This window comes from Triticum aestivum, chromosome 5A (genome assembly GCF_018294505.1).
Source record: "Triticum aestivum cultivar Chinese Spring chromosome 5A, IWGSC CS RefSeq v2.1, whole genome shotgun sequence".
Lineage (NCBI taxonomy): Eukaryota > Viridiplantae > Streptophyta > Magnoliopsida > Poales > Poaceae > Triticum > Triticum aestivum.
Genome location: NC_057806.1, coordinates 540,399,634 through 540,417,094, shown reverse-complemented (window position 1 = coordinate 540,417,094; position 17,461 = coordinate 540,399,634).

The window sequence follows — 17,461 nt, the reverse complement described above, 5'->3', positions numbered from 1 at the left end:
GCTTATTACGCTACCAATTTGTTATACTTTTTTCTCCATGTGGTCGCAGTGCCTAAGTAGACATGAAGATTTGAAAATAGTTAAGGTCTGAAAAAAGAGTCTGTCGAAAGAGCAACAGCTGAATGGTTAATTCTAGTACAATATATACGGTCTTTCAATGTGCATGAAATCATCACCTTTATATATAAATTCTCCAGAGATCGAAAGCATCGTACCAAGCCAATAATTATGTTCAGATCATAACTAAACATTCCGATATATAAGATCTTGACAAAATCCAGCAGCATTGATAAGCTATCCATGGACGAACTCTTCATTGAGCATACAACATAATATTGGTACCCAAAGTGTACTCCAAGATGATATAAAACTTATGCGCATGAATGAAAAATTACAGCTTATGATTACAAATGTGTAGATGATAATATATGGTACCTGCAAAAGTGAGGAGCCAAACACCAACTTCTTATGATCATTAAACGGATCATGAATTACACCCAAGGTCTCCAGTTTGGGCGCAGAGATGACAGTTGTTTGCCAAGGTTTATAACAATAATGAAGGAGAAACCTTTGAAGTGAAGGGGCATCTTTGATGATGAGTTGTTGTCCTTCAAAACAATTCCAATGCTTTTAAGGTGAGGCAACTTTATTTGGAGACAAGTGATAGGGACTTCTACTCCCAAAACAACCAGCAATCACTCTAGGGCAACTGGAGTGGATGATGTTGTGCAGTGAGGCCTCCGACAGATAAACCAACACAAGCGAAAGTTTTTTTAGCAGTGGGAGTCAAAGCATTTGTACCAGATCGTCTGGTAGATGCACTACAAAAAAATACACTTCCGTGATGATACGTGTTTGTCACAGTAGGTCGCTTTTTTTGTCATGCATGTACATCCATGACGATTTTATGACATAATCAAGATAGTCATACATGTGTTGTTGTAGAAGTGTTCCATGACATTACCAAAATTATCATCACGGAAGTGTCCACTTCCATGACGATAAATCGCGCGTCACAGAAGTGCTTTCGTCAAGGGTGACCGACACGTGGCATCCACCGTAACAGAACGCCGTTAAGCTATCCGGTCGTATTTTGCATCGGATAACCCGTTAACAGCCCTGACCAATGGGAATTTTCCACGTGTAAAATTCTGATTGGCCGAAGGGAACACCCGTCAGCTCGTCAGTGGGCCAGATGTCGCCCGTCCATTGGAGGAGACATGCCTATGATATGTCGACACATGGCTGGGCCCAATAGAGGCCCATATAGGTTACAAAGGCTGGCCCAGTCAAAGGCCCATAGAACTTAATCAGGTACTAGTGGGCCAGCCCAATAACGGCCTGCTTAATAAAGGCCCATTTACGACCTGAAGCCAGATCTGGCCCGTTAATTGTTCGCCCAATATTTGGGCCCATTTACGGCCCGAAGCCAGATCTAGCCCGTTAATTGCTCGCCGAATATTTGGGCCCATTTGCGGCCCGAAGCCAGATCTGGCCCGTTAATTGTTCGCCGAATATTTGGGCCCAACTACATCCTAGTGACTTTCGTCCTGTTAGGGGCCTGATGTAGACATGGGCCCATTTCATCCCGGTGTGACTTTCGGCCTGGGAATGGCCTGTGCTGCCCATGGGCCATATATGGTCTGACTAGACATCGGCCCACTAACGGCCCGTGCTAAAGGTGGCAACAGTTAAGCCCAACGTGACTTTGGGCCTGTTAAAGGCATGTCACGTAATTCGGCCCGTTGATGCCTGTGCTAAGCTTTCGGCCTCTTGAAGGCCCATGATATCAGTGGGCCAACTAAGGCACGAGATATGTTTCGGCCTGGTAACGGCCCGTGAGCTAACTGGGCCCAAAACGGCCCGATCTACATTTCGGCCTGCTGAAGGACCGTCGACGACTAGTGAAAATTGAGGCCCAACATGCATTTTGGCCTGCTAAAGGCCCGTGGTTTCATCTCGGTCGTAACAGGCCAGTACAATATTCAGCCTGTTAATGGCCCAACACTACCTGGGCCAAACTAAGTGCTGGGTCGACAAAAGGCCCAACTAAAATATAGGCTGGTGTAAGTTTGGGCCTGGCGCAATGTGTGAAGGCCCCAATCATTCGGGCCCAAGAAAGATGTAGGCCGGCCCAATTGTGGCCCGCTAAAAACCTGGCCCGTTAGAGTCGAATGTTTCGGTCCGGTCGACTACATCTGATTTTTTTAGATAGCGAATGATGGCAGTAACTAGTAGGAATTAAGAACAAACCTACTCTATACAATAAAGAAATTATGGCATAGTAACTAAGAATAAACCTACACTATACAATAAAGGATTTAAGGTATATTACATCCACTGGGCATCGAAGTTCGCCACTAGTGATCATAAAGGGCAACGAAGAAGCAGATTACAAAAACTGGGCACCATTGCAGCGTAACAAAATAATACTGAACCGAGACCACTTCCAAGACAGTTCAAGAAAGTTTAGCCTTGCAGTGGAACTGCTGCGCAAGCTGCTGAGCAAGGCTGTGAGACCGGCCTAGTATGCCGGTCATAGCTTCCAGGTGTAGCTGTTTAGCGATGAGGTTCTCATTGGTGTTCTCCGCAATATTTCTTAGAGATAGGACTTCAAGTCGAAGTTGAGTTGTAGAATGCCTTTCTGCTAGAACTTGGGACTGAAGAAGTCGAACTGATTCAGACAACAAATTTTGTGAGCTTGTCTGATTGTTAGTCTCAAGTAACTTGAACACTGGATCAAGACAAGAGTTTGGGGTTGTCTCGCTATCTTCAAGATGTTTTGCCTTATTTGCTGCAATATATGTTGGGTTTGTCTCACAGCCTTCAGCAGACTTGTGCATGCCATCATGCATATCACCCTGAAACAAAGCAGAGAGATGACAGGTTTTGCATGTGTATGAACAAAGATGATAAATGTTCTGTCAATTCTATCCAATTTCAAATTACAAAATAAAGAGTAAGTTCAAAATATCAATAGCATAATTTGGCATTATTCATAATGCGGGGAGCTTCACCACTCTACTAGATTACCATGTCAACATAACAAGCATAGATGAAGGGCAAAGAAAATCATTGTATCTATTTTGGATAATGTGCATGGCATGTTGTTCATATCATCAGCCACATCAGTAAGATAAAACATGAGATGACAAGGTGCAAACATGGGCTGATTCACCACACACTGGATTATAGATCCACAAAAACAAGCATACATATGGGGAGTATTAAGTAATGTGCATGGTATGAATACGGAATTTGGTTTTACAAGTAAAACTTAGAACTTACGGTTCTTACGAACATGCCACATTTTGGAGAAACAACAAACTAAATAGCAGTAAACGATAGGGATTATGAGCAAATTAAACACCAGTTGAGGATAAAGGCTTTAGAAGGACTGACTTACATTAACAGTTAACACCAGCTTTATAATGCCTTTCTTCATGTCAAGGGAAGGATAACTCAAGAATTTCAGCACGGAATCTTCTTCATAAGCATTGCCTGTACTCTACATTTTGTAGAGAGTAATTATAGATATGATAATACTGGAAGGGATAGAGGATAATGAAGATAAGATGCAGATTGATGCTACATAATCAACTACCAATCCCTGTAAGTACAAGCGTTACAAGACAAAATGTACTGACAAGAGCAATGGGCTACACTTCTGCACTGGCATTGTTTGTGTATTCTACTTGTTGGTAAGATTAAATATAGATCTGATCTTGTTTAGTAAATGGTGGGTGAGGGAGATAAGATGCAGAATGCTACAAAATGAACCAATCTCTCTTCCCATAATACAAGAGTGTTTTGAACACTGGTGTACTATACAAAACGTTCTTATATTATGGGATGGAGGGAGTAGCTGTTAATGTAAGTACAGTGATAGACCACGTTCAGTCCTTACAAGAGGAATGTAGAGCTAAACCTCTTCAAAAGTATTGGGTTGATTCTGAATTTATGTAAGAGTCCATACGGATCTTATAATGTCCACCAAATGGACGATTATGAGGCTAACATGTGCAGTGATGCTACATAATCAAACAACTATGAAAGTAACTATGGTCATACATGGCAAGAGGTACTCACAAGAGCAATGCAGTGTGAAGTATAGTTGCAAGATTCTGTGGTCCCTTGAGAACAAATGTTCTTCTGCTAACAGTTTTCGTACAAGTGAGACATTAAGGCAAATGCAGAAATGTAGTTCAAATTGTGATGTGATATCATATACAGTACCTTACGATGCAGCCGAGACCAATGTCTAACAAGATTATTCCAGTCACTATCGGATAAATGTAGCACCGGAGACTTTACAGAAATTTCGTTCAGAGGCTTGCCATCAAAGTGCGCTTGCCTCAGGTAGGAACGATACTTCATCAATGAGTGCTTGAAAAGTGGAACCAACCCTTGCTCGTCATCACAATCCAATTTTCTCCTCGCCTATTTAAAAGAATGAAATCTTGTGTCTTCTGTCAGCAGAAACATATGCAGTAATGACCATGAATAACATTAGTACATTACTTACGCGTAAGTTGCGGAGGAAGACTGGAAATTGTTCTGTGTTTGCGGTATAATCTTTCCATGAAGGAAAGATGCACACAAAGTTCCTGACAACAACATAAGCTTCATCTTCTAAACTGGGAAGAAATGGAACAGGGGTCCTATTTGCTGCAATTGGGCTCTCTCTGGTTCGAAAAGGGATTTGGCAATTGGATTTGGTGTACTCTTTGCTCAAATGGGGGTTTTGCGTCATACAGCTGGTGCTATGTCAACTGGCATAATCATACTGTTTGCTGCAGTTGGGGTCTGCTGAGTTGGGGCATCAGAAATGACCGGTGTAGTAGGGCTAGAGTCTGCTAGAGTTGGGGTATTTTGTGGGTCAGGTGATATTGCAACTACACCTAATGGGCTATTTGATTTATCAGGTGCCACTACCTTTTCCAAATACTTTGCTTGTGCTCCTTCACGATCAGCAATCACCCTCTTCCTTTTGAACGTCTGATACACAAGAACAACATTTGAATGGATAAATGTGGTATGATGACAGATGGAATATGTACTGAAAATGGATAGGCAGGGCGTATTCACATACACGATGTGTAAACTAAGCTAATGTCAGTTCAACAAAGTAGAAGCAATGCAAAGCATCAGTTGCAAGATATGTGCGAGCAATATAACCTTGGAAAGTTAGAGCAAGTACCTTGATGGGTGAATAAGATAGGGCATCTTCCTCTGACTCCTCCACTAGGGAGCTACATTGACTTAGGTCTCCCTCTAGCTCAGAATCATCGTTAGGATCATATTCTGAGCATGAATCTGTAGGTGGAGAGCGTTTGCATTGCATTGCATCCAGACTTGATTTCAGTCCCTTAATGCCAAGTTTGACAGCCATGGCATTGTTCTGCTTTATTCTTTTCATGCACGCAAGCTCATAATCATTATGATGTTCAGAATTTGAGATGAATGAAAACATAAAAATTAGTCATATTATCTATGGAATGCATTGCGGATTCAACTCGGAGAGTGTCTCCTTATAAACCCGTGCATATGCAAATTTCACCTCCCAACCATGCTGACCAGACCACACGTAGAAATACAAACCCCTTATGTCTCTATAACAGGGAGGCACACATTTCAAAACTGAAGTAGGAACTTTAGAATCATATGAAATTCGTATTTGAACAAATAAACTAAGCAATTATGAGTGGCGTAATGTTTAGCTTCAAGGGTGGAGTGTTGGTAGTGCGACACAAAGCAAGTAGGCATATTGTATTCCATGTAAAAGATCGAAACCTATGTAAAAGCTGGAAATGACACTTTCTTTCTATACAATGCAGTGTTCGTTACCCACACATGATGGAAGAGATGACATAGAGAAATACTATTCATGCATGTCTACGGTTCCAGTATTTAGAAGCAGGGTGGTCCACCCTAAAAGAGTATTGACAACAAATATGACAAGGCAAGCATAGATGTAGTGAATCAATCATTTACTTGTGAGCTTACTAGGACAAGTATGCAGAATTGTAACTGCAATAAGAAACCGTCCAAAATCTGAATGAAGAAGTTTGTCTAGCACTTATTGTTTGCAACTAATCGACGTGAATAGTTGGATATTATATCGAATGAGTAAGAAAGACAAGTAAAATTGTCAACAAACCTGGCTTGCAGTAGTAATCTGGGTCAATGTCACTACGACCAATAATCCAAAATGACTAGTTTCTGTTTCGAGGGCCGGAATTTTGAAAACCCTATGAACTTTAGAGGTACTAAAGATTACCGAAATACATCTGAACCATTAAGTGTAGGTAGCACTGAGCACACAACAAACCCTAATGACAGTCCTACCTAATGAGTAACGAATCAATTAGAAAATGGGTGATGAGGAGTGGCTGCTGAGTGTTGAGGACGTATCTCAGGATAAATCGGGTTGGCTTGGTGGGTGCTGCACGCCTGAGCCCTAAACAAACTGGGAAGGTAGGCACGGTGGCGCGCCCGGGCAGCGGTGACGCTGTTGGGCGAGCGGCTCCTAGCCTCCTGTTAGTCCGGCGTCTCCTCCGAGAGTCATGCCGTCTGGGGACGGCAAGTCGCCGACGAGGTAGGCGGCTGGGGGTGAGTAGAGATCGGAAGCACGCAGCAGAACAGAGGGGAATCGTGACCTGGGACGACCCAAAATCCCAGGGTGCGCCGGCCCACCGTGGGCACCCTGTAGAGATACACACCCAAGCGGCGAACATGCATTTTTGAAACTAATTTTGGAACATTTAGCTGACCAATTAAACAACTCTGTTTTAATAATATCAGATTCGTATTTGAACAACTAGGCTTGTTTAGCTTAATGGGTGGAGCAGTGTTATTATGACACGAAGCACGTATTCTGATCGTATAGTGATCATAAAAGGGGGAAACTCTAAGCATATTTTTTTAGCAAAAGAGGGTTTCCCCTCAGATTTCTATTAAAGAAACCACCACGGAACCAACATGATCAATTAAACCCTAAGCATGATCAATTAAACTATATTATGGCTGTGCCATGGCAGATTTGAAGTTGCAAACCGGAGAAATGATATTTAGCATCCATTGTTTGCTTCGAACTAAGAACTAAATTCTAAGAGCCGAAAAGAAAGTAGAGTAACCAAGTTAAGATCTATTTTCTGGTTGAGATCAAAAAGTTGAGGAGGTATGAAGTACCACCTCTCTTGCGGCGCCGTGTAGGCATCGGGGGTGCGATGGCTGTCGGTGGCGTTGAAGCAGATCTGCGACGGTAGACGGGCGCATCGGGGGATAAGTCCCATTGTGGTGGAAGAGAAGGTCGTGTGAGCATCCCCGGCAAAGAGGACGACGGCGCTGATGAAGCGAGAGGATGCGATTTAAGGCTATTGGTCCATCGTCGTGGATGAGAAACGTTCATCTCTAGCAGTGGACGACGCGGTCTTGGTAGGCGCTCCGGCATGGTGGAGGACAGTGGCGATGAATGTGGTGGAGGACGGCGGCGATGGATGGGGTGGCAGACAGAGGCTGGTGTGGAGGACGGCGGCGATGAATGGGAAAATGGAGGGAGAGGTACAGGGAAGCATGTTTTTGGGACGCGCCTGTCTGAAATATGGGAAAGTTACGAACTTAGCCCTCGTTTAAAATTGGGTCGTCTTGTCGGTTGGGGATAGGACGGTAATCTCGCATCTCGCCAATATTTGCCCAGAGTGATTTCGGGCGAGGAGAGGGTGGTTGGCGCCCATGGTTGGCGCCCATGGTGTATGAACGGGGCTGACAGGTAGGGCAGTTGTGTCACGTCTAAGTGAAGTTGCAAACCTGCCCCTATTGAAAATATTTGCCTACATCGATTTCGGCCGAGTTGAGTTTGTTCTGCCGCCCACCGTGTATGAATGGGGAATGGAGGGAGAAACATTGGTCTTTTGGACGAGTTTGAATCAAATGAGTTTTGCTGCCCATGTTTGACGCCCACCGTGTCGGAATGGGCTCAGAGGCGGTCATGTCACGTCTAATTGAAGTTACTAACCTACCCCTATTTAGAGCAGTGGAAATCGGGCCGATGGATTTTCTGTGTAATGGGTAGACAATAATTTCCATCTCCCAAACACTTGGCTTCGGGCAGCCGACGTGGGAGTGGAATTTTGCTGCTTCTTTCGAATTTTGGGACAATAAGCATCCACGTTTACCCTGGCAAATAAATTCAAATCCATTTTGTATTCCTATATGAATCTTTATAAATCATTCTATGTGTTTTTATATGTCTTCAAAAGGACGACAAAGATGTATTCCACTGTCATATATGAATATGGTTTACAAATGCCAATACTCAAATTCAAAAACTAGAATCTAGTTTAAGGTGAATTAGAATATTTGGAACACTTCATGTCCAACTCAAATGTCACACACAGCATAATGTGTACTCCCATTTAGATATGTACACAAGCGATGTATCAAGATTCAAATACCGAGTCAATCAACCAAGAATGTACAGAACTAACACACATATAAACACTTATAGAGTATATGGACCAATAATATCAACTAACATATATAAGCCAGGCCGCTGTACTTTTTTTGGCTACAACATCATCCTTTTTTTTAGCCAGCATCTTGGCCCTTTCCGATGTGTGCCACTTATGGTCCATCTATACTACTACTATTGTTGAATGCACATTCAGCCCGATTGGCATATTTGTAGGTCTGGCACAACAATCCAAATGAAATGTCTCCGAGTCTTATCAATTAATACAGTCTTGTGCTCAAATAAAATTACAAACCAAAAAAAAACAATTATTACATGATCTCTAAAACAAATGGTTTGATTGATTACATGAACAGACAACACAAAGGTTATTCAACTATGGAAAGAACATTTCACCTATGATTTACCAAGTAGGAATTTAATTTCCTTTTTTCCTTCAGGACCTTAACAGTCTGGTCAGTCTCAGCTAGCTTCGTTTTGAAATCCACCAAATATTTAATGGTTGTCTTGAGTACTGCTTGTGATTGTGCTGTTTGCTTCCTCAACATGTCAACTTCATCTCTAAGTGCAGAAGCAGAATCTCTTTCTACCACTAGTTTAGCCTCTAGAGCATCAGCAGTTGGAAATTCATAATGCACGATTGGGCCGGTGCCACTACTGTGGGATTATGCAACGTCCATGGGGACCTCACTCTTTGATCTTGGACTAACATGTTTTGCCATTAAAGTTCCGACTGGATTCAGAAAAGTTGAAGTTAGCAAAACATCTCAACTGGGAGTTATAACAGCAAACCAGTTAAACAAACAAGGAATTAAAGAGTTTCAATTGGATGCTGAAAAGTAGTTATTAACATCATTGTATCCCGTTGTTGCAGCAGCAAAGAAGTTAAACAAACAAGTAGATATTTAAGTTAAGGCAAACAGGTAATTCTTAACAGTAAGTATCATACACATAGATAGGCGCAGTCTACAATATGATTAACAGGCTGTGCCATTATGTAATCAGTAGCAAACTAAATTAAGCCAAGCAACATAATTGAACAATTTTGCAATAAATGGCTAACTAAAATTCCGAGAAGCAGGTAACTGAACTTATGCTAGTTCTTTGTACAGGCACACTTCAACTTCTTTTTCGCTTACAAGGTTGTACGAAGGAGTCCATGGCATCAATTGCTTGGATATGCAGTCCCAATACTTCTTTCTTCCCGCACTGCATGGGTAAGTCGAATGGTTAAGTTGGTAAGATGGTGCGTCCTTGATATGTTATATGAGGACGTGTAGTCAGACTAGTTGTAGCCAAACACATCACACTGGCTTTTACTGTATATTTCATGCGATTACTTTTGGCATATCAAGATCTATGCAATCTACAATAGGATGAAAAGACTGGCATCCTTCACATTATTGGCGAACTCAGTTCATAGAAACAAGCAATTCAACCATTCTGTGGGTAAATCAAAAGTGCCACTGGAATATTTTTCACTATCCAATCATACACACAAAAAGGGCGACGCCACCATAGGGGCTAGTATGGGCGGCCGCCTCAGGTGGCTGGAAAGTGTGCACCTAGTTTGAGTCATCCAGGTTGGCCCATGCTATTTTTGTTCGTCCCAACGCACGAGCAGGCAATGTAAAAAATAAAGAAAAATGTTTCAATTTTGATGGGCCAATAACATAAGTGCAAGGCAGGCCCTATAGCAGGCTCACGGCCCAAACGAGCGCCTCCCATATCGATCGACAGCAGGAAAAATCCCAATTCATTCGCTCCAGCCTCCATTCTGGTTCGCTCCTAACCTAGCCGCCGCTCGACACACCGACACAGCACTTCCTCGCGCCCTTGTTGGAGGGAGGTCGCCGGGCTTCAAGCGAACGAAAGGACAAGAAGATGAAGATCCAACCCTAGGTGTAGCCTGCGTGGGAGGCAGCGGTGGCATCACGGGCATGGCTTCGAGCTTGCGCAAACGGACAGTCGTAGCTTGCAAGAGTAGCATGCACAATGAGCAGGTACATCACATCCCTGATTATATCTAATTCAACTCTTCAATTTCTGGCCAATAGTTAAACCTGACGGTGTTGTAAAATTGCTTGTATGTAGGGAATCTATGAGAAAATGAAACCAATTTCTACTTATTTTATAACTCCCCCAATCAATACTGAACTAACTGAATCTGATGTCACTACTAGGGAAAAGCCTAGCAGTAGCACGGGTTTTGGGTGTATCAGTAGCGTGGGCGCCGGCGCTACTGATACGGCGCCACAGCTAACTTGTACAGTAGCGCGTGTTGACACGCGCTACTGCTATACATAGTTAGCTGTAGCATACGTTGCAGCACAACGCTACTGCTAATTATCTGTAGCGGGTCTTATACCCCGCGCTACTACTATTACTTTCAATAGCAAAAAAAATATCTCAATCCCGTGCGTGTTGTCAATGGCAGCATTTGTTCGATCCAGCGATGGTTGGGGTCGCCATAGGCATGAACGAGCAGCGACAGACCAGATCCGGTGGTGGCTGTTGGAGGAGGGTCTGTTTCCATGGAAGAGCAAGGCAGCGGCGTGGGGCTCCTCTTCCCAACCATGCCAGATATGGTCGTCCATGGCGACCACCTGCACGGGCATGGACGTGGGATTGTGAGTCAAACCAGAGGGAGAGAGAGAGAGAGGTAGAGGGAGAGAGAAAGAAAACCGAGGGAGAGAGGAAGGAGATGGAGGGAGTAGCGGGGCTAGTCACTGGTGGTTAGGTCTCCGGCGTGGTGGCGCGAGGCGGCGGCCTCCTAGACGCCGGTGGAAGACCAGCGAGCTCCTAGACGCCGGTGGCGCGAGGCGGCGCCCTCTTTCGGTGCCATGGAGGAGGAGGGGCACATGGGCAAGAGGTCAATTTGAGAACGTATGGAGAGAGAGAGGAGGGAGTGGCGGAAGAGAGGAGGGATTTGGGGGAGGGGGAGGACGGGTGGGGAAAAGGTGGTGGGTGCAGATTAGCAGTAGCGCGGTACATAAAACGCGCTGCTGCTAAGAAAGTAGCAGCAGCGCGCTTTCGGTACAAGCGCTACTGCTAACCGGGACCAAAAGTGTGCCCGATTTAAAAATTAGCAGCAGCGTCCTTAGAAAAACCGCGCTACTGCTACAGCTATAGCAGTAGCGCGACTCGCGGCACCGCGCTGCTGCTAAATAGAGTTGGGTGGGCACTGTCGGTCAATATTTGTAGCAACGCGGGTTACGCCGAGAGCGCTACTGCTAAGCACTTGTCAGTAGCAGGTTTTCCACACCCGCGTTACTGCTAATTAGCAGCAGCGCTCCTTTTTGAGACGCGCTGCTGCTAAGATTCTGTGTATAGGGTTTTCCCTAGTAGTGTGTATCTAATCAAGTTTTCGGTGCAAACATACAAGCTCATGTTGTTCTTGAGCCTGAAGTGTCTAATGAACAGACTACTAATGAAGGATTTGATGCAAACATTTTACATGCTCTTGGTGATGAACATATAGTGTCTAATGAGGGATCTAATGCAAGCATTTTGCAAGCTCATTGAAGGATTTAATGTCTAATGATGATCTACTATGTTGAGAGAGACAGAGATTTGCACGCATTGATGACAAGCAAATTATAGTGCATTTTCATAGCTTGAGAAAACGTCGAGGCCATCTACCAGAAAGTCCCCGTATCATGACAACATAGCATAAATACTTTTGTAATCTATTGTTTGAAACTATTGGCATACTTGTGCAGGATAGATATATTGATATGCAGTTTGCGCACTGGTTATATGTGCAATTACACTTCGATATTTTCAGCCAGAGAACGAATAATTCAAGCAGGTACAAACCATGTTTGTAGTCCTTGTACGCCATGTTGCATTTTGTGTGTTTTGGTGCTTGCATCATTTAGTGTTTATAATTTGAACTACTTTGGATCATTAGCTGGTTTTCAAAGTGCATGTAGCTTCACATTTCTCAAGTTATGTTGATTTCCAGAGTGCAAGTGCCTTCATATTTTTTAAGTTAAATGTTCGCCCTGGTAACTTGAATTCGTGGATCAGTCACTGCACACAAATCATACACGAATGCCAGTACGAATTAAATGAAATACAGGGACTTACGCTAGCTCGTTGTATAGGCTCACTTCAGCTCTGCTTGCGCTTGGGATGTTCCATGTACAAGTCCATGTTAGCACTTGCTTGGATGTGCAGGCCTTGTGCTCCTTGCATCCCCCTCTACATTTTTGACACGGCCAATGGTTGATCAAATAAGAGGAATCGACCTTGATGTTGTACCGGAGGACAGATACTTACAAGGTTATATGGGTGTGCAGGATGTGTACCAGATCCCGTAGCGCCGTCATGCTTCGCTAAAAATGGATTTGCTTGTTTGAGATGATATCTCCAGAAGAAATAAGATTTAAAGTCAGAGTTGCATAGGCGTGTAAGCTAAGAGAGCAATGAAAGGATATCCAAACATCGTCGGAACAGTGCACAAGGGGGTGATGTGTGGATACCTAGTTCGGGCCGGCGTTTGGGCATGCTCGCCTAGCTAGAGTGCAGGTCACTTCAGAGCGGTTGAGGGTGATGCACTGGCGTTGGCTGGCCGCGCATGGATGCAGATCTTGAGTGGCAGCGAAGCGCTACGATGCGGTGGACGAGACCGTTGGTGAAGCCCCAACGGCCTCGGGGGGCGGAGGTGCGATGATGTGTTCGGTGAAGTAGCCCAAGTGAGCTAGGAGACGGCGTCGGTGAAGCGCACCTGATGTGGTGGAACTCGGTGTCTGTGAGGCACGTTGGTTGCGGCGGCCGACGTTGTCGGTGGACCACCCGGTGCGGTGGACGAGGGCGTAGATGAGGTAGCTCCGGTGCGGTGGTGAAGCGCAACTGTTGTCTTCATCGTCGTCGTCCGGCACAGAGGTGGGGAATGGTGGGGAAAGAGACGAGACAAGGGGTGATTCGAGGGTTGGCGGCGAATTAGGGATTTGAGCAATTTGGGCGCGGATGGGGACGGTGGAGAAGAAAGATATTGTAGGGCTAGAATTGGGGCCACCAGATATTTTAATCCAAAACGTGGAAGCGCGAACTTATATTGTCGTCGTCCTTTTTTGGGGGGGAGGGGGGTGGGTGGCTGGGTGCTACGCGTCCGTCCAACACATGCGACCACCCTGATAGGACTATGCTTTGGTGCCTTAAGGCACCTGCCTTTGTGTCCATGACATGTGGGCCCAACAGGTGGCTGGCCCACATGTCAGTGACCCAAAGGCAGTTGCCTTTAAGGCACCAAAGCAGCGTCCACCCCGACATGACCCTGGTCTGCCTGGTGCGCCTACATTTGAGAATGCAAACGAATCTGTATGTATTACCATGCCCGTGTTTTCCTTGCAATAATTAGTCATTTGAAACGAGATACTCCATCCATTCACTTTTGTAAGTCGTTTCAGACAACTTAAAATGAATTGTTTTGCACATTGTCTGAAATGTCTTCAAGGTCTTATAAAAGTGAACAGAGGGAGTACTATAAATTAATTAATGAGGAGTTATTTGAAAAAAAATCGAAACGGTACCCACACTAACGTGGATTAGAGTGTGTGTCACATAATTAGTTATTTGAATTAGAGTGTGTGGCACATAGTTAGTTATTTGAATTAGAGTGTGTGTCACGTAGCGATCTCCAATTTAACATGGATTTTGCATTTCACTATATCCACGCTACTTTTTAATACAAATTCATATGTATATGATGAACACCATGGTAGTGAGAAAACTTTTGGATGGATTCAAACATATGACCTACAAAGTAGCACAACAAACTGAGTCAATGTCAACTTTTCAAAACTTAGTATGGCACGAATTCGAAATAATTACCCGTATGCCTGGTCCTCGGTTCAAATCTTACAATGTACGCCGAATTTAAACATCGATATTAAGTCTCGTACTATGTACATTCAAATGTTGTTTTTAGCCCCCCTCCCTGCACAAACGCTACATACTTCCTGTATTGGTCAATCTTCCTCTCCTAACCACCTTACGAAGCTATCGGTTTCCAACACACGTTCATTCTTTCTCTCCATGTTTCGATCTCTAAGTCTCTCAACTACACAACCCCTTTTTCCACTATGTTACCAAATGTATTTACCTCACACACCCGACATTGCACCCCATGCCGAGCTCTCTCTCTCTCCCCCTCTCCCTCTCACCCTCTCGCGCTAAATACATGCATTGCCTATCTAGCCCCCCAACCTCTCGTGCACACGCACGCACGTTGTATATCTAGGTCACTCCCTCAAGACTGTCTCACTCTTTCTTCCGCCCGGCGGGCCACACTCGCTCAATCTCGCTCTCTTTATCTGAGTCTCGTTTAACCTTGTTTTCTTTCACACACAAATGATATATCTCCCTGTTCGGGCCTCGATCAACACACTCTATACTCTCTCACGCAGATTGTCTATCTAGGTCAGTCCATCCAAGCCGCCGTCACTCTTTCGACCTCATGGTGGTCCATGCTCACTCAATCTCTCTCTCTCTCCGTATGTCTCGATTGACCTCGCTCTTTCTCGGACAAAAATGATATATCACCATGTTTGAGCCCAATTCGACCTATTCACATTGTATACTCTCTCACGCACATCGTCTATCTAGGTCACTCTCTCCAACCCGTCTCACTCTTTTGATCGCACGGTGACCGTATGTGATCGGTTGACCTTGCTTCCTCCCACGCACAAAAAATATCTACACGTCTGTGACTGGATCATCTGTCAAGCTCTATCTTACAGCCCTCACCCTTGCCAAAAAGCTCAATCGGACAATATCTCTCCAGAGCATATATATTTGTTCAATGAATGTCGGACCACACTCACTTTGTCTCTGTATCTATATGTCTCTCGATTGACCTCGCTGTCTCACACTGTATCTTCCACGCGTTGAAGCTACTACTTCTCCATCCCTCGCAAAGCCGGAGCTATTTACATTGCGAGGGGCACTCCAACCTTGGATTAATTTGTGTAGGAATTTATTCCGGTCGGTTTAGATTATATTTTCATAGCATTCGGCCCACAACTACTCCAAACACTGTTGCAACCCACGCAACTCCCCTAGTTGATTTCCCTTAGGCTCGGTCATCGCTCTCTCGCACGTCCTTTCTCGCCTTCAACGTCGCACCATGGTATTATTGAAAAAACTATGTTGTACTCTTTAATTATTATAAATAAGCTACAAAACTACACACTGATAGTCCACTTGGAACGGAACAAATTTCGACCCACAAATTAAAGTGCTACAAACTACACACCGAGGGACCCACATGTCATGAAACAAATTTGGACCCATATACAAATTAAAAAATAAAGGACGAGGATCGAACATGCGACCGGACCTTCAAGCCGCACGTCAATAGGCAACATACGTAGAATAGCAATGTTTGTTGTACCCCCTTTGTTCACATAATGTTTTTATAATACCACAGCCTAATTAATGGATAACATGTAATATTATTTTTAGTACTATTCGCCTTCACTTACTGGTGGGTTACATGTGTGCTCTCTCTCCTCCCCTTCTGCGTTTAGACGCATGGGCAAACAGGAAGAACTCACGGGCGATGTTGCCGTTGACCATATCTGGACGTGTTCACAAGTCACGGCACCAGTTTCAGCAGCACTAGTTAGTGTGTACGTGCAATGCACGTTAATTTGGAAGTATATTATGTGCATGCGGATATTAACTACTAGGATATTATTTGCATGTTGTCATGTGATTAGCACTATTTTTGGCATGAAATTAACTGCACGCTAAACGTGTTGAGCACTCGACATTGAAGTAGTCTAGGTCGTTGGATGACAAGGAATACATGTGGCTTGATGACGTTTTATATTTCATTTGATACGGCTGTAGCAGAATATTCAATCGATCAAACCATACATTTCGTTCAGTCTGACTCTGACTTTAAATTATACGACGATCGATATAAAATAAATGGAAATGATAAACGTTTGGATTTTAAGCATGGTATTCCAAATGTTTTTCATGGCAAATTTAGATTACACGGCAGCGGCGGGGGCATCTCACGGTGGGAAGCGGCTCCTCTCCCGTGCTCTGTGTGTCATCGGGCCACTGACCAGCGGCGACGGCGGCGTCTTGCGCCGTTGTTGGCGTACTCCTGGACATTGGCCTAGCTTCATGGAAGGCCAGAATGTTCTGGACTTCGGAGCGAGTCAACTGGCGGGAGGAGGCGACTGGCGTTGGTGCAAGGAAGCGGTCGACGGCAGCCATCCATGCCGCTAAGGGGGGCACTGGCACCCGCGCGGGGACATGCGGTGTCAACGGCGCGGCGGAGACATTCGTGTGCACAGGCACCGGCACGGGCGCACACGTCAGTGCACGCGCATGCGCATGCGCTGGCAGGTGCACAGGCACCGGCACGGGCGTGCGCGTCAGTGCACGCGTAGGCGCATGCGCTAGTAGGTGCACGGGCACGTGAAAGTCGGCGGGGACCTCGTGGAACCCCGTGGGATCAAGCTCAGTGACAATGTGCGGCTCCCAGCCCATCAATGCCACGGGGATGGGCGCTGGCGCAGTCGGGGCGACGGGAGCCGGAACAGGAGCAGGGACAGGCGCGACGTCTTCCCGCAAGGCCAGTTCAAGCTCGTCCCAAAGTGCCTTATGTTCTTGACACTCCGGCTGGGTGTCTTCCTCAGGAAACTGGAACACTAAGGGCAGACCATCGTGATGCGGCATGGCGTACATTTAGGTCAGGCTAGTTGGAGGTAGCCGACAGTAGAATCGGAGAGGAAGAGAGAGGATTGTAGCGATACCGGGTAGTGCGGGGTTGATTTTAAACTGCGGCGCCGGCTACATTAAAAGTGTGAGCAGTTGGGACGACGGTGGGCGACAGAGCCTGGTCAAAGGGCTCGCCTCCCGATGAGCCTGCACAGCGGTCTGCTCGCATGCCTCCCTGACAGTCGGCGCAGCGGTCTGCTCGCACGCCTCCCGTCGACTCACACGCTTGCTCGGACGGCACCT